Here is a 21,482-nt window from a genome sequence, read left to right as displayed (position 1 = left end):
TTTGCTAACTTGTCATATGATAATGTTTGTAGTGAATATTTTGGAATGCAGCTAATGATTAGCCCAGGTTGATGTGCAGGTCAACCCTGCTGTTCACTTGATGCTGGGGATTAATGATTATCCAATATGAAGAATGACTTAGGCTTCCAGTGATAAAGATTATTACCAAATGACACAGCAGTCAGATAATGTAAACCAATATCTTCCTGGGCTCATTTCTAGAGGAGGAAATCTGTTATAGATAGTTGTCTGGTAAAGAGCGTTTCTGCCTTCTGCTGTGGATTAATGTACCATTGCAATCAGTTCTGGAAGAGGAAATTGTATTTTAGATGTCAGCATTTTATTGTAATTAATTTTGGGAATAATTGTGACTCTGCCATAATGTGATACCTTGAAATAATTAGGTCTGAATATACTTTGGATAATATATTAACACCAGTGGAAATCTTTGTTATACCATTTGTCAAGGCTCCCAGTGACAACTACTGATGCATCTGTGACAGCTGATTCAGCCATGACGTCTTATCATCTCTCTTCTCTCCCAGAAGGATTCATAGCAATGCCAAATTAAACAGCTGTAGAACATCATTTCCCTCTCTGGAAACCTTTAGATTCCTCTCTATTTGTCTTTGCTCTCTCTCCCTCTCTTTCTGTAGCCCCACCTCCCTCAAACTCACCTGTGCTGAGTAGAATGCAACAGATCTGAAACAGAGCCATTTCAGAGTAAGGAAAGTATGTTTAGGACAATCCATTACTTTGACAGATTGATCACTACACAGGTCTATATTCTCACCTTGGGTAGTGGATTCATACAATGCAGAGATGAAATGAGCTATACTGACTACCGTGCAACAAGATCAACAAGGCTTAAATATTGTACACATAAAATGTGCACATGAGTGTATTCGCCAGTTAGGAGAACTAAGGCAGCATGAGGCCAAGGGAAATGTTTAAGGTAAAATGCAAAACATTTCCCCAAAGCGACAATCATACACTGAAACAAGTGTTTGTTTCCACACTGTGATTTGTCTCCTTGCGGCCGGAACCGGCAGCCTATATAATCCACTTATGGTTGTGTCCAGCCAGCTGTTAGCAATCTGGCAGCATAAGCCAACACTCCATTTGTAAAAGATGTGGTAATGTATGAAAGTACAGAGATACCAAATCCTTATGGCAAAATGTTTCGTGATGGGTTAGACCATTCTTAACTTTATATCAGGGATGTATTAGCGGCATTCATTTATTTAAGAATTTACTCCTATTGCCTTGCAATATACCTGAAGTGTATTTAAAGTGCGTCTATGTAGTTTTACACATGGCCTCTAGGTGTCACTGTCACCATTCCCTCTGACTGTATGTAGTTTTAAACATGGCCTCTAGGTGTCACTGCCTCCATCCCATCTGCCTGTTTGTAGTTTTATACATTACCTCTAGGTGTCACTGTCTCCCGTAACTCTACATGTACAGAGTTTTACACATTGCCTCTAGGGGTCACTTTCTCCATGGACACTATGTCAATGTACCTTTACACCTTTCCTATAGGGGTCATTTTTTTCTGACTGTATGTAGGTTTACACATCACCTGTAGGGGTCACTGTCTCCCCACACTCTGGCAGTATGTGTTGCGATCAGATTGCATCATGGAAGTAGCCAAGTGATGAAATATGATGTAATGTAGTTTAGGATTAGAAGTGTAAAACAGACACAGGATTGTTGAAGAGGATGACAGAAGTGTTGCACTCTGAATTCAAGTCAGTTTGCAGTCGCTTGCTGTGATCAACCCTGGAACTCCAACTGTCAGTTCTCAGCTACACTCTCTCAGTCTGCCAGAAGACACTACATTTACAAGACCAATTCTGATATGTTTTCAAATTATTGGGTGATGGTTCAAAACACAAATTAATGGGAGAAAAAAACATTTGAATTGGACTGTTTAAATAGGCCTCTATGTGTTTATAGAGTGTACGCAATAGGTCACTGACGTCAGTTTGAGGCTGAAGGGACAAGAGGTGAAACTCTTTTAGGTCTGACATACAGTAGATGTTGGTACTGTGGCAACTCTCAAAGAACTGCAACCAAATGAATAAACAGCTAGAACACTTTTGAAATGCACTTGACATCCAATATTTACTCACATTAGTCACGGTTTTAATTAATAATAACCATTTAATAAGCTGTAAGCTTCATAACCAATACCAACAGATCCTGTCATAAAAGGCGGCATGTTATACCATTTCCTCCGAATGTCAGTTAAACGAGCCAGGACAAACATGTGATTTGTAGTGCCTGGGCTATTTTACAAAGCCCTGATGGACCACAACTAATTTACCTTTCATAATAACTCTCCCTGTCGACTCTTCGTTTTGATATAACTGTAAATCATTGACAAATGTGAGTCGCCTATTCGTAGCTACATATTGCAGTTGGCCTGCTGAGCCTCTGTCCTAAAACGATCTGGAAAAAAGGCCTCAGGATTCACTTTCAGGGTCCTCAAAGGCACCCTATTCGCCATTCTCCATAGGTTGTAGGGAATAGGGCGTAGGGTGTAGGGAATATACTATATGGGGAATAGGGTATTGGGAATAGTCTGAATGGGGAATAGGCTGTAGGGAATAGGTTGTAGGGAATAGGGTGTAGGGAATACACTATATGGGGAATTAGGCTGTAGGGAATAGGGTGTAGGGAATATACTATATGGGGAATAGGGTGTAGGGAATAGGGTGTAGAGAATAGGGTGTAGGGAATAGGTTGTAGGGAATAGAATGTATGGGGAATAGGGTATTGGTAATAGGGTGTAGGGAATAGGGTGTAGGGAATGGTCTGGGCTGCCTTTCCTGATACTTTTCTGTATGCTTTTGCTTTTACTGGTTACTTAGTCACACTCACCCGATGTCCCTGGTCTGAATGCGATCTTTACTGGAAGGAAAGAATGAAAACTTATAGAGCAGCTCTGGTGTAGGGCAAACAAAATGGGAAATAACAAATGAGGATATACAGCATTGGGTTGTAATGTGTATGGAATATGGAAACATCTGGGAGCAGAAGCAGAAGGCTGTTTTTAACTGGACAATAACGAGCAGGAGTTTGGTTTCCAATAAGGAGCAGAGGGCTGGTTTTATCTGGCCAATAAGGAGCAGAGGGCTGGTTTTATCTGGCCAATAAGGAGCAGAAGGACATTTTTATCTGGCCAATATGGGCTTTGGATTAGAAACTGGCTCAAATCTAGGTATAGTATTTAGTCTGGTCTGTCAACTCTGTTTCGCAAGCATTCCTGTAAGTATCTCGACATTGCAGATCTAGGTTTAGAAACTCTATGCCGTAATGGCAACGGGTACCAATTGACATGTTTATGGAGCAAGACAGGATATGTATATCAACATGTCATATAAAAGAAGCCACCTCAAGACGAACACAATCTTTCAAACCAAGTGCCTTATTGAAGTTTCAATCAGAAAACAAGTAGATGGAGATTCATAGATGACAACCTCTGGTCACCATGGGCACACTGTACAGGGAACAACAATCGGGCATCCCCAGACTGCCCTCAGACTGCCTGGAGATGATGGTTCTCCAACAACAACAGAGTGTCAACATGGGCACCACTCTGAACTCCAATTCCACAAACAATACAGATCACACAGCAGATGAGAAACCAGATCCTAGAGAACATATCGACCCAAAATGAGAACTGTAGTGTTTTTAAGGATGAATCCACTACCAATATGTTTTGTACTTGACATCTATTACAGTGCATGCTGTGTTTTTTCTTGATTTAATTTTAACATGAGGCAGCTAAAAAAATATATTAAATGACATACATACAGTACATTTTACAGACATCGTTGTAGACATTGTTAATGTGCCTAATGACTATTGTAGCAGGAAACGGCTGTTTCTATTATGGAATATCTACATAGGCATACAGAGCCACATTATCAGCAACCATCAGTCCTGCCCATCTACCCATCTACCCATCTGTCCATGTACCCATTTATCCATCTACCCATCTATCCATCTACCCATCTGTACATCTACCCATCTGTCCATCTACCCATTTATCCATCTACCCATCTATCCATCTACCCATCTGTCCATCTACCCATCAACCCATTTATCCAACTACCCATCTACCCATCTATCCATCTACCCATCTGTCCATCTGTCCATCTACCCATCTACCTATTTATCCATCTACCCATCTATCCATCTACACATCTGTCCATCTACCCATCTGTCCATCTACCCATCTGTCTATCTACCCATCCGTCCATCTGTCCATCTACCCATTTATCCATCTACCCATCTATCCATCTACCTATCTACCCATCTGTCCATCTGTCCATCTGTCCATCTACCCATCTACCCATTTATCCAACTACCCATCTACCCATCTGTCCATCTACCCATCTACCCATTTATCCATCTACCCATTTATCCATCTACACATCTGTCCATCTACCCATCTGTCCATCTACCCATCTGTCTATCTACCCATCCGTCCATCAGTCCATCTACCCATCTACCCATTTATCCATCTACCCATCTACCCATCTATCCATCTATCCATCTACCTATCTACCCATCTGTCCATCTACCCATCTACCTATCTGTTCATCTACCCATCCATCCATCTACACTATACATCTACAACTATACAGCTCCAGAAAAAAATTAAGAAACCACTGCACCTTTTTCTTTCCTTTCCAAAAAAGTCAAAAAGGAAGATTTTGAATGAGGAACAGAAGGGTTGAAATTTAGAGACCACTGCAAATTGAACCCTTCTCTTCCTCACTCAAAACATTCCTTTCCAACTTTTTTGAAAAGGAAATAAAAAGGTGCAGTGGTCTCTTAATTTTTTCCGGAGCTGTATTTTATTAATTTTTTTTAAATAAACACTTACTACCCAAATAAATGACTTTAGTTCAAGTTTCATGTGCCTATGAATTTGGCAAAGTATATTGCTGTAATCTATTTGAATGATTTAACAGTGTATGTGATATTTGGTGGATTAGGCTACCTGTTGAAAGTGAGAATGGCACCAGAATGTAAATAATCAGATACAGTTTACGCGTTCACTTGGGCTTCCAAGCTAACATTACACTGAGGAGACAAGGACTTAAGTCTGGGAGAAATTGTATTTTTATTGAAAGTTGTGATGTTTTTTCTTAATGCATGCTTTATTTCCATTTTGTATGTGTTTTGTATTGTTGTAATCCTGGCCTCATCTGTGAAAGAGACCTTGGTCTCAGCTGATCCAGGAGATCCGGATAATCCGCAACACGTGACCAGAAGTCAGCTCATTGGTCACGTCGTTAGTCACCTCGTTAGTCACCTCGTTAGTCAGTTAGATAGTCAGCATGTGTTAGTCAGCACGTGTTTCAGCTATATTCTCCCCCATTCATTGAGTTTAATACAAGCCCAAAACTATTGTTCTCCCCTGTTAGTTTTGCTTTGCTTTTTTTGTTTACTCTCCATCTTAAATTGTTGTGGCTGTTTATGTTGGTTTTCATTTTCCGGGACAAAACTTTTTCTTTGTTCTTTTCGAACCCATTTTCCAGTTGTTTGAAAACATTTATCCCTACGCGTGTGTTTCAAAAACCCTTTGAGAACCCTTCTGTTGGTTTGGTTGTCGATGTGGCTCCTTTGTTAGTTCCTTTTACGACACTATGGGGTGTAAATATAATGTTGTCCGAGGGCTCTGTGGGGTCTGTTTGTGTTTGTGAATAGAGCCCCAAACCAGCTGGCTGCAATGGACATGTATATCTCTGTAGGTGAGGGCTTTGTTGTGGAAGGTTTGAAAATCGCTCTCCTTTAAGTGGTTGTACAATTGATTTATTATTTTCTGGATGTTGATACTTAGCGGGAATAGTCCGATTCCAGCTCTACATGCATTCTTCAGGGTTTTGCATTGTACATAAACAATATTTTTTTTCATGCAGTCTCAGTTGGATGCTTCTCCAATTTTGTGAATTGTTGATTGTTGAGGGGACCCCAAACCTCACAACCATGAAGGCCAAAAGGTTCTATGACTGATTAGGGTGTTGTTAGCCAGATGCTAATTGGCATGTTTAGTTTTATGTTCCTTTTGATGGTATAGCAAACTCATTGCCTTGTTTTTCCAAATTGTTCACAAGTTGTGGAAGCCTCTCCCTCTCTACTCTTACCTGGCTCCCCCCCCCCTGTCGACAGTCTGGTGTCAGGCATGCTTTGGCTCATGCCTGGGGACTCATAACCCACTTCTCAAAACAGCTGTCTGTCTCGAGTTACGCTGCAATCTGAAGGCCACATCCATTCTGCCAGTGAACATGGCCAAGACTCTTGAACATCAGTATTGCACCGTTAGACAGGGCTGCTCAGGTGTTACTGGAGGGGCTGATGTTCAAAGTAACGTTTCACAGTTTGTCTCTTAGACTCTAAATCAAGTTGTTTCCTGCATAGATGACACATGTCCAATAAAGTACTTTTGCTGCTTTATCAATGTTAACTGCTTTGACACATTGCCAAGGTGACTCTAAGACCAGACCCTGGGCAGATCAGATTACAGCTCTTCATACAGCCCATTGTGTGTGTGTGAGTGTGTGTGTGCTGTGTGTGTGCGTGTGTGTGCGTGTGTGTGTGTTTGGTGCAGTTTGTTTTGCTACTCCACTGTGTTCTCCGAACCTGTTCATACCTGCTGTTTAAATGGGTCCTTCGTCCTAATCTGACCAGATAAATCTGTTTACACGTATATGATCTGAATGCAGATAGATTACTGTGCTTTTCATAATTGTCTACAGTATGCTTATGGAGCTCAGTCAGCATGTAGACTGAATCAGAACCACGTTACATCGAGCTACAAACTGGATCAGAACCACATTACATCGGGCTACAAACTGGATCAGAACCATGTTACATCTGGCTACAAACCGGATCAGAACCATGTTACATCTGGCTACAAACCAGATCAGAACCACGTTACATCGGGCTACAAACCGGATCAGAACCACGTTACATCTGGCTACAATCCGAATCAGAACCACGTTACATCTGGCTACAAACCGGATCAGAACCACGTTACATCTGGCTACAAACCGGATCAGAACCACGTTACATCTGGCTACAAACAGGGCAGCTGCCTGTCTTGTCTTGGCATGCTGTTGGATCCCACACCCCTCTCATTCCACTCTGTGGCAGATGACACAGGGAGTTTGTCTAGGCTTGTGGTCCACACACACACACACACACACAAAAGCATGCATGTACATACTTACACACACCCACATACAAACACACATACAAACACACATCCACTGGCATTATTCATGTTGTGTTAAATATAACAACCCCACTGGGTGAATAACTGGGAACACACAGAACTGGGTGAATAACTGGGAACACACAGAACTGGGTGAATAACTGGGAACACACAGAACTGGGTGAATAACTGGGAACACACAGAACTGGGTGAATAACTGGGAACACACAGAACTGGGTGAATAACTGGGAACAAACAGAACTGGGTGAATAACTGGGAACACACAGAACTGGGTGAATAACTGGGAACACACAGAACTGGTTGAATAACTGGGAACACACAGAACTGGGTGAATAACTGGGAACACACAGAACTGGGTGAATAACTGGGAACACACAGAACTGGGTGAATAACTGGGAACACACAGAACTGGGTGAATAACTGGGAACACACAGAACTGGGTGAATAACTGGGAACACACAGAACTGGGTGAATAACTGGGAACACACATCACTGGGTGAATAACTGGGAACACACAGAACTGGGTGAATAAAAAAGTTTGGGAAAAACTATTTTTCAATAACGTCACAAAATACGTTAACCCAATCAAATGCATTGCTTGGGAGGGGATTATACAGGAGCTCACGAGAGTAAGGTCTTCATTGCAAAAGTAGATGGCTAAGTGAAGATGGCAGCGAAATTGCTAAATAAAACCCTATTGAAATGTATGGATGTTTGTCTTTGAGAATCAAGCATAACCTTTTCCTTGGTAAATCATCATTTTGAATGGACTACACCCTTGCGTTAGAAGATATAATAGGACCGGTAATGCTGAATGATTTTTTTCTAAAGCGGTGTGTGGCTCCTGTCGCAATCTTCTGCCAAAATCTAAAAGTGTGAATGAGGTAGAAAAATTTGTGGTTTTGAACAAAAAGAAGTGGCACAGCCGTCTCAACCACTAGCTAGAGGAACCAATAATATCATTGACTTGTCTATTTCCAATTTAAATACATCCCAGACTGTCGGCCATGCTTTATTTTTCAAACTTTATCAAACAAGTATTTACATGTAATAAGTCTATGTATATTACAAGCGGAATGTATAGATTAAGGCATATGCAGTACAGTTCTGGGGTTTAGTGTCAACTTGTACTGCAGAATTATGCCACCTTCATGTTTCCTGTGCAGAAGATAAACAAAGGGATTTTAATGTGGCCTATTTATGAGTTAAAACGTTTATGACCTGGTTTTTGGACAGTAATGTCATTACTATTTTTATTTTTGCATGTTGTTTGGGTCCTAAATATTAAATACTGTCCCGGCCCCTCGAATTCCTGTCAGCCATGTAGGTTCATGTAGGTTCTGTCCCACACAGATTAATAATACAGTAAGATCGTTATAGTAAGATCAATGTTAGCTGTGTGTCAGTCCCGGGGCAGCATGGAGCCTAAGACTTAGCAGTGGTACTGGAGTAACGGGCAACCATGAACAACACTGGGCACTTGTGAGACTATTTATCTGTTTCCGTGTCCCTTTTAAGCCAGGTGCCAATGTTATAGGAGGTTGACGGACATCGCTAACTCCCTGCTAAATGAAACAACCTGAGGAAAATAATAAAGTAGCTGATAACCAAAGAGAAGTAACTGCATCGACCTGTTGATGTGCATTGTTAAATACTTAGAAAAAACAATAAACCAATAACACAGTATTTTGTGTTTTGATAATTTATCAGCCATCTTGTTTTTTTCAGGTACATTTTCGGCAACATGTTAATTAAACAAGAAGTTAACAAAAACATCAGTAAGGCAGCATTAATGTATTATCGAATGTTAATGCTAAAGTTAGCCACAAAGAAAATGGAATTGACTGAGGTAACAAGTGTATAAGTAGGACAACTAATCCAACATGAGTTAACACCAAATTAATCATTAGTATCATCACCTGTCATTTTGGAGGTTTTCAGTCAGACAAAATATTTGTTTAATCTTTCAGTCATTCCGTGGCTGGGTCAAATGTCCATTACTCAACCATAAAGGCTGCTATAAATGCCCAACCTTGCTTTTTATCGGACCACATAAGCGGAGCCGGCCAAGAAAAGCGAATGCCTTTTACTGACTGACTGACTACCCCTTGTTAAATAGCGTAGTGGTTAGAGACGCGGACTGACATGCATTAGGATTAGGATTTGTTCAGGATAGACAGAAACTTTGCTGTCTACAAGCATCAGTAGCTATGTTATAGCAAGCCTAAAATAAAACTGTTTACGGTTATATTTCGACAATTTCTGGTGGATTTTCGAAGAATGCATCCGAGCATGCTTTTTTGGGTAATATAGACAACCCCTTGCACAGTAAAAGAGTAAGGGTTTCCACGATTCTCTTGTCTTTTCACTCGTCAAAAAGACAGTTATTTTCACCCATTTGATAGTTATTGTATCAGTGTCATTCGAGAATGAAAGAAAAACAAATGTTGCTGTGCCATGAAATTAAATGGCTTTGGCAGTGTGAAGTTAATCTTCAGTCTCGCTAGCAATTGCTCAATTGTTATGACTATTCCAATTCGTAACTTAATAGATACTAGTAAGCCTGTTACTGGCTAATAAGCTGTTAAAACGGCCAGTGGCAAAAGCGACACACTATTTGTGGTGGACGTAAACTTAATAAGAAACATTAGTAAGTTTAACACAACACGTAACGGTGTCTAGCGAAATATTAAAACTTTGGCGTGATGTTAAATCGTGACAAATTGATTTAATGTCAAGACGCAATTTTATGACAAGGTAGTATGTCCCAATCGGTCCCTACAGGAATGTCTTTCTAATTTAACGCATTGAATGTAGTGTATCAACCCTGTTATACCTGTTGTTGGTTTGGATGTTAGCTAACGTAGGGAACTAGTTTTGAGGACCGTGGAATTTAGACTAATTTGTTTTACAATGCTAGAAACTCAGCAAACATACAGCTCAGTGGCGTAGTGGTTAAAGACTCTCACATAGGAGACCCCAGTTTGAATCCAACGAGGCCAACAACGTTCATTCCTTCTAACCGTGCGCCGGCTGAACTAGGCTTGCTTGGTTCCTTTTCTTGTTTTTGCAGGAAAACAACCCAAATATTGACCTAATGCTTGTGACCCAGCAATTTGGTCAACCAAAATAACCCAGCGTTTTTAAGAATGTTTGTTTAAACCTGATGAACCTGCTTGTCCACTGTCTACATGTACTAGGCACAAACGCCGGGGGGAAGAGCTGCGCTGTGAAAAGTAGGCTCAAAGAAGTGTCTTAACCCAACAGTTCCACTCAACAGGCACACTAACTCACCGTTTAAGATGAGTTATTACTACTTATGAGAAGTAGTGCGCTATTAAGGGTGTAGGGTGCAATTTGGAATGCAAACCTAGATGAGTTCCAAAGACCTTCCACCAGGTCCCATTTCTACAGTTCCTATCGGAGCCAATTAGTTCAGTCTCCCCTTTCTCTCATATAGCCAGTCTATGTACCCAAGGGCATGTGCTGTTGAAACCAATTGGATTACTGGGAATTGTGTGCTGTACAGTAAATGTCATGCACATTATACAGCCACGTGAAGTAAAGTTTTGGACCTATTTGTACATCTGGATATGTAATCTTTAGCAGGAATGTGGTAACCCAACTGAATAAAATGCACTGAGAAAGGATATTTTCCAATAATTTATTCATCAAAAATCTACAGAAATAAATGTTTATAGTGCCGAACAAGTGCAACCCTAGCTTTTATAGCTGCCCCCTTTGGATGAAATAGCTTAATGTAGCCGTAGTTGTCTATTGTCTCTAAAATCGACTAGGAGGAATTTTTGCCCACTCTTCTTTACAGTACTGCTTCAACTGTCTTGCATTCACGGTTCACTTTGAGTCCCCCCAAAGCGTTTCGAAAGGCTTGAGGTCTGGGCTTTTACTTTTCTATTCAATAACCCTACATTATTTTCTTTTTGCAAGATCCATGTTCAGTGCATCTTTTTGACAGATGGCCTCAAATTCATGTCAAGAATAGCAAAGCAGCCCTAATACATAATGCCACCACCTGTATGCGATTCATTTACAGATATCATGAGCTTCTATTGTTTCATTTCCACCAAAAATGATATCTGGCCAACAACTGCACCTTTGACTCATCTGCCAAGAGCACATTGTTTCAGTAGTTTTTGTCTTTATTCAGGTGTTGTTGTAGCAAATGTCAGTGCCGTTTTGATATTCTTTATAGGCACAGAGGCTTCTTCCTTATTGTCCTCGTACGTAGGCCAGGTTTGTGTCACTTGACAGTTGACACATGCATTTCAACACACCAGTATGGCATATTTGGGTTCAAAGCATCTCTTGGTCAGCTCTGGGTGTATTTGGTGGGAAAACATGTCCTATGTAGATTGCCAGTGCTCTGGAACTTGCTCTGTGTCTAGATGAACTGTCGGACTGTGGAATTATGTATTTTGAATAGCTTGAAAAGGGCTTTATTGCCCCTTTCCACCAACTAATCTGACCAAACCAGACCTAGTTTCTAATCTGAAGTTAAAGTGAAGGGGGGGCTATAAAACACATCCACCCAGGAGGAAACATGTTTTCTTAATCCAGCTATAACAAGGCTTTTATACCAGCACCGGGGGTATCGTTAACGTGACACTATGTAAGATGTGCAATACAATAACTTGCCAACACTGGTATCGTCACAGATCCGCCATCAATCTGTCCACACACCTTCTGAACATTACATGGAGCGCAAATGTCTCCCTCCAATGTTCATGTGTAAATAAGGAGTCAAGGTATTTCTCCCCTCAGCCACTAGGTGACTGGACAGGCTTGTGAGGGCATGACATGTGTATAATTTTACCTTAACAGAACAACACTGGAGTATGTAGGTCCTGGAGGGGTGGGACATATAGTCCTGGAGGGGGGAAGACATGTAGGTCCTAGAGCGGGGAAGACATGTAGGTCCTGGAGGGGTGGGAAATGTAGGTCCTGGAGGGAAGAGGACATGCACGCCCTGGAGTGGGGAGGACATGTAGGTCCTGGTGGGGGGAGGACATGTAGGTCCTGGTGGGGGGAGGACATGTAGGTCCTGGAGGGGGGAGGACATATAGGTTCTGGAGGGGGGAGGACATGTAGGTCCTGGAGGGGGGAAGACATGTAGGCCCTGGAGTGGGGAGGACATGTAGGTCCTGGAAGGGGGAGGACATGTAGGTCCTGGAGGGGGGAAGACATGTAGGCCCTGGAGTGGGGAGGACATGTAGGTCCTGGAAGGGGGAGGACATGTAGGTTCTGGAGTGGGGAGGACATGTAGGTCCTGGAGGGGGGAGGACATGTAGGTCCTGGAGGGAAGAGGACATGCATGTAATGGAGGGGTGATGACATGTAGGTCCTGGAAGGGGGAGGGCATATCATTCCCATGGGTTTTTTTCTTTACTTCAGTGTGAGGGTACATGCCAAAGACTTTGGGGCTAAAGAGGCGGTGATAAGAATCTGAGTGGTTTGGGGAGATAAGCACTAAGAATTGGGTTAAATTTGGGACAAATACTATTTTTTACTTCATAACTGCTACAGAAAGCAGAAAAACTAATTGAAGTGTTGTCCATCAGGACTGTCTCTGCCAGACACAGAAGAACACAGGCTATCATGGGGGAGAAGACGTGCTGTATCAGATAGCTGGTTCTGCTCTGCTGTGACATCTCATTCTTGTTCCTCATGTCTGTCCCTTTCTCTCCCTCTTCTGCACTCTCTCTCTGTCTCTTTATCTCTCTCTCTCCCTCTTCTGCACTCTCTCTCTCTCTCTCCCTCTGTCACACTCCTGCTCTCTCTGTCTGCTTCTCTAACTCCCTCTGCTGTGACTTCTGACCTATACATGTGGAAACCACTTCCATGTGTTCTGGATGCTCTCCTTGTGTCCTCAGGGGCCCAACCTGTCTTCTTAAGGACTCTGTCAACATTAACAACCCGTTAGTGGACCATTAGGAACCATTAAGGATCACTAGCCCTGTCATGTTTTAGTAAGAAATAATAATGTGCTGGTTGGTCTATCAGGACTGTGAATTGTAAGTTAGTTGGGCAGCAGATAGCCTAGTGGTCAAAATCATCAGGCCAGTAAATTAAATGAAACGCTGTTGGTCTTTTAAGTTGTTCAGGAAAGGTATGTCTGCTAAACGACACCAAAATAAATAAGTGTTCAAAATTCAATGTTGTTTCATCTGCATTTTAAACACTTGCCCCAGGAAATCTATGTGCATTGCCCTATTTGTGGATGCAGCCAATTAGGTTCCAAAATATAAAACTGATTCCAGATCAGCACATTTACTTAGTGACACTTTATGTGCAGCTCAGCTATAATCCCTCTCTCTAGCACATCTGCTGAAAGAAAAACAATGGTACTGTATGGAAACCTACAACTACTACCAGACTGGTCTTGGAACTGTATGGAAACCTACAACTACTGCCAGACTGGTCTTAGAACTGTATGGAAACCTACAACTACTACCAGACTGGTCTTAGAACTGTATGGAAACCTACAACTACTGCCAGACTGGTCTTAGAACTGTATGGAAACCTACAACTATACCAGACTGGTCTTGGAACTGTATAAAATCTACAACTACTGCCAGACTGGTCTGGGAACTGTATAAAACCAACAACAACTGCCAGACTGGTCTTGGAACTGTATGGAAACCTACTACTGCCAGACTGGAACCTACTACTGCCAGGCTGGTCTGGGAGCTGTATTAAACCTACAACTACTGCCAGACTGGTCTTGGAACTGTATAGAATCCAACAACCCCTCTATCAGTTACTGAAGAGTGTTATAAATAAAGACCTTAATAGAAATATATCTGTGAACAGCATTTCTATCTAGAACATAGATGAATCCCAGCCTAAATGTCCTATTTCCTATTTCCATGAGTGGTCAGAAGTAGTGCAGTCTGGGAAATCTGGTGCATTTAGGGACACCTGCTCTTGAATTCAGTAAACAATCCTAATGGGGTGCTGATGTCAGAGAGGAGGACAGAACAGGTGTTCAACGCAACGGTTCCTTTGGCACGTAGCATCTAGTGCCCTTTCCCCATGTGGCCTGAACCCAGCTGCATGTGTTTTCAATTAGCCATGCAGTAGGTCTGCACGCTGAGAGGGAACGACAAAAGACCAACGATTTGCATTCATTGGTGAGCAATACCAGGTGTCAAGGTGATCGACCCATCATGCTTTGGAGCGGTTCCTAATATCCACCACCATTCTCCCTGCCCCTTGTGCACCCAGGAAGCTGTCACTTTCCAGTTCAACTGTAGACACAGACCAGGCCACCGAGCCACTGAGAGACTTGGACACGGACCGGCTGTTTAACTGAAGGCTCCACGGCTCTGAGTCATCCAGACTGTCTCGTCTGCACTTAACACTATCAGAGCTGACCGCTCCAGACCCTGATCCTGTCTGTCACACTGCTGACTTGGCCAAGTGGAGTACAGCTGAATGTGTGTGTGTTGTAGAGGAGTATTCACCCCAGGCATTAACAACGAGCTGTAGCAGGCTAACTAGGTGTAGCTAGGTTACTGAGCTTTAGCGAGGTGACTGTTTTAGATGTAGTACCCTAACTGTGTAGGGTGTCGCTAATTTAATATTTCGGGTGTATCTGGCAACTTTTTTCGGTGTTGTTTGCTGACTATTTTGGTCATAGCTGGCTGAATGTTTTAGGTGTAGGCAGTTGTTTCAGGTTTAGTTTGGTCTCAGTTTAAACTGGCCTCTGGTTTACTGAAGCACTGAACTGGCCTCTGGTTTACTGAAAAACTGAACTGGCCTCTGGTTTACTGAAAAACTGAACTGGCCTCTGGTTTACTGAAGCGCTGGACTGGCTTCTGGTGTACAGAAGAACTGATGTGGGCATTGTTTTATTGATGTAATGAGACCAAATGAAGGGAAATGTTACCATGACGATATCAATGATAATATGGTGGCAGGATATTGAATAGAGAAAACAGACTGGAGATCCTGGGAGAACTGAATACAACAGACTGGAGATGCAGGTCCCTGGGAGAACTGAATACTAGAGAACACTTCTCTAGAACAGAGTGCATTATGAGAAAATGATGCTGTATGGATGGAGACTAACATGACATGGTCTAGGTCCGGATTAACCTGGTCTAGTTCTGGGTTAAACTGGTCTAGTTCTGGGTTAACCTGGTCTAGTTCAGGGTTAACATGGTGTAGTTCCGGGTAACATGACATGGTCTAGTTCAGGGTTAACCTGGTCTAGTTCAGGGTTAACATGGTTTAGTTCAGGGTTAACCTGGTCTAGTTCAGGGTTAACATGGTGTACTTTAGGGTTTGCATGGTTTAGTTCAGGGTTAACATGGTTTAGTTCCGGGTAACATGACATGGTCTAGTTCAGGGTTAACATGGTTTAGTTCAGGGTTAACATGGTTTAGTTCAGGGTTAACATGGTTTAGTTCAGGGTTAACATGGTTTAGTTCAGGGTTAACATGGTTTAGTTCAGGGTTAACATGGTGTACTTTAGGGTTTGCATGGTTTAGTTCAGGGTTAACATGGTTTAGTTCAGGGTTAACATGTTGTACTTCAGGGTTAACATGGTTTTTGGATGCTGTGTAAGAGTAAACTACATCAATCAGGTGATTTAGGGCCTTTTCTCCGATCACAGATTTCCTTCTGGGTGACCCTCGAACAGGGTGATCCTTCCTCTCGCCTCCTGCATGTCCACACACTCTCCCCACACATTCTGGAATTATTCATATCAAGAAGGAATCCCCTGTGGATTTCTACAGCATCACTAATGGACTTGTCAGACAAAGCCATGACTTCTGCCCTCCATTTGGTCTGGATCTGCCTTGTTTTGTACCAGGGTTATAAAACGTTGGCGAAAACGGCAGAGGGGAGTTGACTGGAACGCTGATACCACAACGCCGACACGTGTGATTTACTTGTTTCCCCTCCCTCACCCAGCCCCCTTATCTGTTAAACAGAGTCCCAGTGATATGTTAAACAGAGTCCCAGTGATATGTTAAACAGAGTCCCGTGATACGCTAAACATAGTCCCAGTGATACGTTAAACATAGTCCCAGTGATACGTTAAACAGAGTCCCAGTGATACACTAAACATAGTCCCAGTGATACGTTAAACAGAGTCCCAGTGATACGTTAAACATAGTCCCAGTGATACAATAAACAGAGTCCCAGTGATACGTTTAACAGAGTTAAGCAGTGATACGTTAAACAGAGTCCCAGTGATACGTTAAACATAGTCCCAGTGATATGTTAAACATAGTCCCAGTGATACGTTTAACAGAGTTAAGCAGTGATACGTTAAACAGAGTCCCAGTGATACGTTAAACATAGTCCCAGTGATATGTTAAACATAGTCCCAGTGATACGTTAAACATAGTCCCAGTGATACGTTAAACAGAGTTAAGCAGTGATACGTTAAACAGAGTCCCAGTGATACGTTAAACATAGTCCCAGTGATATGTTAAAAGTAGTCCCAGTGATATGTTAAACATAGTCCCAGTGATACGTTAAACATAGTCCCAGTGATATGTTAAACATAGTCCCAGTGATACGTTAAACAGAGTTAAGCAGTGATACAATAAACAGAGTCCCAGTGATACGTTAAACATAGTCCCAGTGATACGTTAAACAGAGTTAAGGAGTGATACGTTAAACAGAGTCCCAGTGATACGTTAAACATAGTCCCAGTGATTTGTTAAACAGAGTCCCAGTGATACGTTAAACCGAGTTAAGCAGTGATACGTTAAACAGAGTCCCAGTGTTACGTTAAACAGAGTTAAGCAGTGATACGTTAAACAGAGTCCCAGTGATACGTTAAACAGAGTTAAGCAGTGATATGTTAAACAGAGTCCCAGTGATACGTTAAACAGAGTTAAGCAGTGATACGTTAAACAGAGTCCCAGTGATACGTTAAACATAGTCCCAGTGATTTGTTAAACAGAGTCCCAGTGATATGTTAAACAGAGTTAAGCAGTGATACGTTAAACAGAGTCCCAGTGATACGTTAAACATAGTCCCAATGATACGTTAAACAGAGTTAAGCAGTGATACGTTAAACAGAGTCCCAGTGATACGTTAAACAGAGTTAAGCAGTGATACGTTAAACAGAGTCCCAGTGATACGTTAAACATAGTCCCAGTGATACGTTAAACAGAGTTAAGCAGTGATACGTTAAACAGAGTCCCAGCGATACGTTAAACAGAGTCCCAGTGATACGTTAAACAGAGTCCCAGTGATATGTTAAACAGAGTCCCAGTGATACGTTAAACAGAGTCCCAGTGATACGTTAAACAGAGTCCCAGTGATATGTTAAACAGAGTCCCAGTGATATGTTAAACAGAGTCCCAGTGATACGTTAAACAGAGTCCGGGTCGGGGAGAGCTGGGTGGCAGAGGTTTTTGGAGGACAGGGTGGAGGTGGTTGGGTGGAAGGGGGAGGTGTTTGGATGGCAGGAGGAGATAGGTGCTGGATTGGGGAGGTAATCAGAGGTCAGGAGGGAGATGGGTAGGTGGAATGGGGGAGGTGGTCGTAGGGCAGCGGGAGGTGGGTGGCGGGTATGGGGGAGATATTTGGATGACATTGGGAAGTGGGTGGCGGGTGGGGGAGGTGTTCAGAGGGGCAGGGGGAGGTGGATGGCGGGTTGGGGAGATGTTCGGAGGAGCAGGGGGAGGTGGATGGCAGGCAGAGAGTGTCTCCTAAGTCTCTTTGTAACAACTGGTGCAGAGTTCAGACAGGCAGCTGTGAGGGCGGTTAGTCAGCCAGCCACCAGGGAAAACCAAGCAGGCAGCCATGAAAGCAGGCCGGCCCGGAGAGGACAACGTGGGGCCAAGTAGCACGAGGCCTGGACATCGACAGCACGGACCCCGCGCGCTTCCAGATTGCTCAACAACCCATGAGGCACTGAACAGCATGGCGATAGCATGGTTAGAGGGAGACGGGAGAGGAGGAGTGTTGCAAGGCGCCTGCTTGGCCTGAACTTGATGATTTAATTGATGTTTGGTCCTTAGAGCTCTATTCAACACAATGCAACATGAGCAGCGTTGAGCATGGCGAGTTGGACACATCCATACTCTTGGGACAGATACACACTCATGTATACAAACAGGGGAACAATAGCAGCTGCTTTCGTCCCAAAATGTAATTTCCATCAAGGGCTCTAGTTGACTTACAACTTGCATCGATGTAGGTAAAACATTTATATCGCATCAGTGCCAAGCCATGATTTAGATTTAGCTGAGACAACAATATATAAATAGATACTGTATTTCTATAGGGAGAATTAGAACAGGTATATAGATACTGTATCTCTATAGGGAGATTTAGAACAGGTATATAGATACTGTATCTTTAAAAAAAGCTACAATCTGAAATGTAGTCAGCCAAACAAAGGTTTGGAGTCGATACGCAATTATCTATAATGATGGCTTTTCAGACTGGAAAGGTATCAGATATTTTACAAATTACAAACATAAGCCTCCTGTTGTTTTGCTGAATGAACTAAACCAGTTTTACTGCATATTTAACTCACACTCATATTTAAAGGCCCTCAATCAACATGTCACTCCGTGAAAACAGGTGTCCTGCCTGAATGACAACACACCTGTAGCACTCACCTTGGTCATAATGGAATTGTTCAGAAAAAGACAACTGACCCCACCCTCCACCCACTACAGTTTAGCTACTGAGCCAACAGGTCTGTGGACACTAGTATCAACACATAGCTCCACTACATCCTCCAATACTTTGATTCTACAGACATACAGTACCAGTCGAAAGTGTGGAAACACCCATTTACTCACCCACTTGAATGTGCAAGTTTGTCTAAACATTTGACTGGTACTGTATGTCAGTAGAACGATGTCCCCCAGTAAAACGATGGAGTCCCCAGTCGGAGCACTTTCCAGCACCCCTTCCAGAGACTCCAAGAAGGTCGGGTACTCTGCACTGCCGTTCGGCCCGTAGGCACAAACAACAGTGACACAAACACAAACAACAGTGAGAGACCTATCCCCGACCCGTAGGCGCAGGGAAACGACCCTCTCGTTCACCGGGGTAAACTCCAACACATGGCGGCAGAGCTGGGAGGCTATAAGCAAACCCACACCAGCTCGCCGCCTCTCACCATGGGCAACTCCAGAGTGGTGAAGAGTCCATCCTCTCTCAAGGAGTGTGGTTCCAGAGCCCAAGCCGTGCGTAGAGGTGATCCCGACTACCTCTAGTCGGAACCTCTCAACCTCACGCACAATCTCAGGGTTCTTCCCCGCCAGCGAGGTGACGTTCCATGTCCCTAGAGCTAGTTTCCGTGTCCAGGGATCGGGTCGTCTAGGCCCCCGCCTTCGACTGCCGCCCGATCCTCTATGCACCGGCCACTTATGGTCCCTCCTGTGGGTGGTGAGCCCACGGGAAGGCGGCCCCACGTCGCTCGTTCGGGCTGAGCCCGGCCGGGCCCCATGGGGAAAGGCCCGGCCACCAGGCGCTCGCATACGAGCCCCAACCCCGGGCCTGGCTCCAGGGTGGGGCCCCGGCTGCGCCATACCAGGAGACGTCACAGTCCTCAAAATGGTTTCCATCATTAAGGGGGTTTTGAACCGCTCTTAGTCTGACCAGTCTCCTAGGACCTGTTTGCCTTGGGAGACCCTACCAGGGGCATAAAGCCCCAGACAATATAGCTCCTAGGGTCACTCGGGGACTCAAACCCCTCCACCACGTTAAGGTGGCAGTTCAAGATGAGATTCAGAAATCAAAAAACACAGCCCAACTCTTCCAATGCATTCTGTTGGACTTACTTGTCCTGGTGTACGCAAAGTGTGCCTCAAAAAATACTGGATGAAAAGATTGCTGTTTGCTGTAGACAATGTGTTTTTAAATAGTTGATTTTCTAAAAATCATATTCTAGAAAATGTATTTATTTTTGCTAAATTTGTTTTGTTTATTTGTGTAGTGCCTACTCATTTCTAATATTTTTATAATTTTGTTAAAAGCAGAAATTAGTACAACATCCTGGAGTATAACATCCCAAATTTGCTCCCACCATGTGTATGTTAGCTGAATTACAGCAACAACCTATTCACAATCACTTTTGAAGTTTTTGTCAACAGATTACAATATCTGTAAAACAATACATTTAAAAATGTTAAAAAAGCTAACAAGATGCCAGAGTGATTACCAAAACTATTTGATGCCTTTTCCAAAATAAAGGCTGCTTCTCCTTCACACTGTGGTCCAACTCATCCCAAACCATCTCAGCTGGGATGAGGTCAGTTGAGTGTGGGGGCCAGGTCATCTGATGCAGCATCATCACTCTCCTCCATGGTCAAACAGCCTGCAAAAAAGCTTGAAAGTGTACAGTATGTTGGGTCTAATACCTGTTGGAAAATAAATGATACTACGGGCGTACCAGATCACATTGCATATTGTGGGAGAATACTTTTGTAACCATGGTGGTTGAGTGTGCCTTGAATTCTGAATAAATCAAAGACAGTGTCATCAGCAAAGCACCTCCACACCATCACAACTCCTCCTCCATGCTTCACACAGAACTACACAGGCAAAGATTATCGATTCACCCACTTTGTGTCTCATAAAGAAAGGCCAGTCACAACAAAAATCTTGTGTTTCTAGTCCCAAGCAAGGATCTTCTTATTGGAGTCCTTCAGTAGTGGCTTCTTAGCAGCAATTTGACCCTAAAGGCCTGATTCACGCAGACTACTCTGAAGAGTCACAGATGTCTGTGACTTGAACTCTGTGAAGCAATTATCTGGGCTGCAATATGAGGTGCCCTTAACTGCCCATTTCTGAGGCTGGTAACTAATGAACTTATCCTCTGCAGCAGAGGGAACTCTGGGTCTTCCTTTCCTGTGGCGATGCTCATGAGAGCTAGTTATATCATAGCACTTGATGGTTTTTGCAACTACTCTGCATGTTCCGTATTGATTGACCTTCATGTCTTAAAAAAATTATGGTCTGTATACCCATCCTAACACATTATGTATTATATTATATATAATATATATAGATGATATATATATAGATGATGCCCATATATTTATACCATATATATAGATGATGCCCATATGCACCATATATATATAGATGATGCCCATATATATACTATATATATATAGATGATGCCCATATATATACCATATATAAACAGAACCATGGGCATCTTATATTATAATGCAAGTAGTCTACATGAAGTGCCTACCTAAGGCATACCTGATTT

The sequence above is a fragment of the Esox lucius genome, chromosome 17 (assembly GCF_011004845.1).
Source record: "Esox lucius isolate fEsoLuc1 chromosome 17, fEsoLuc1.pri, whole genome shotgun sequence".
Lineage (NCBI taxonomy): Eukaryota > Metazoa > Chordata > Actinopteri > Esociformes > Esocidae > Esox > Esox lucius.
The sequence above is the reverse complement of the archived record's forward strand: the minus strand, read 5'-3'. Positions refer to the sequence as shown.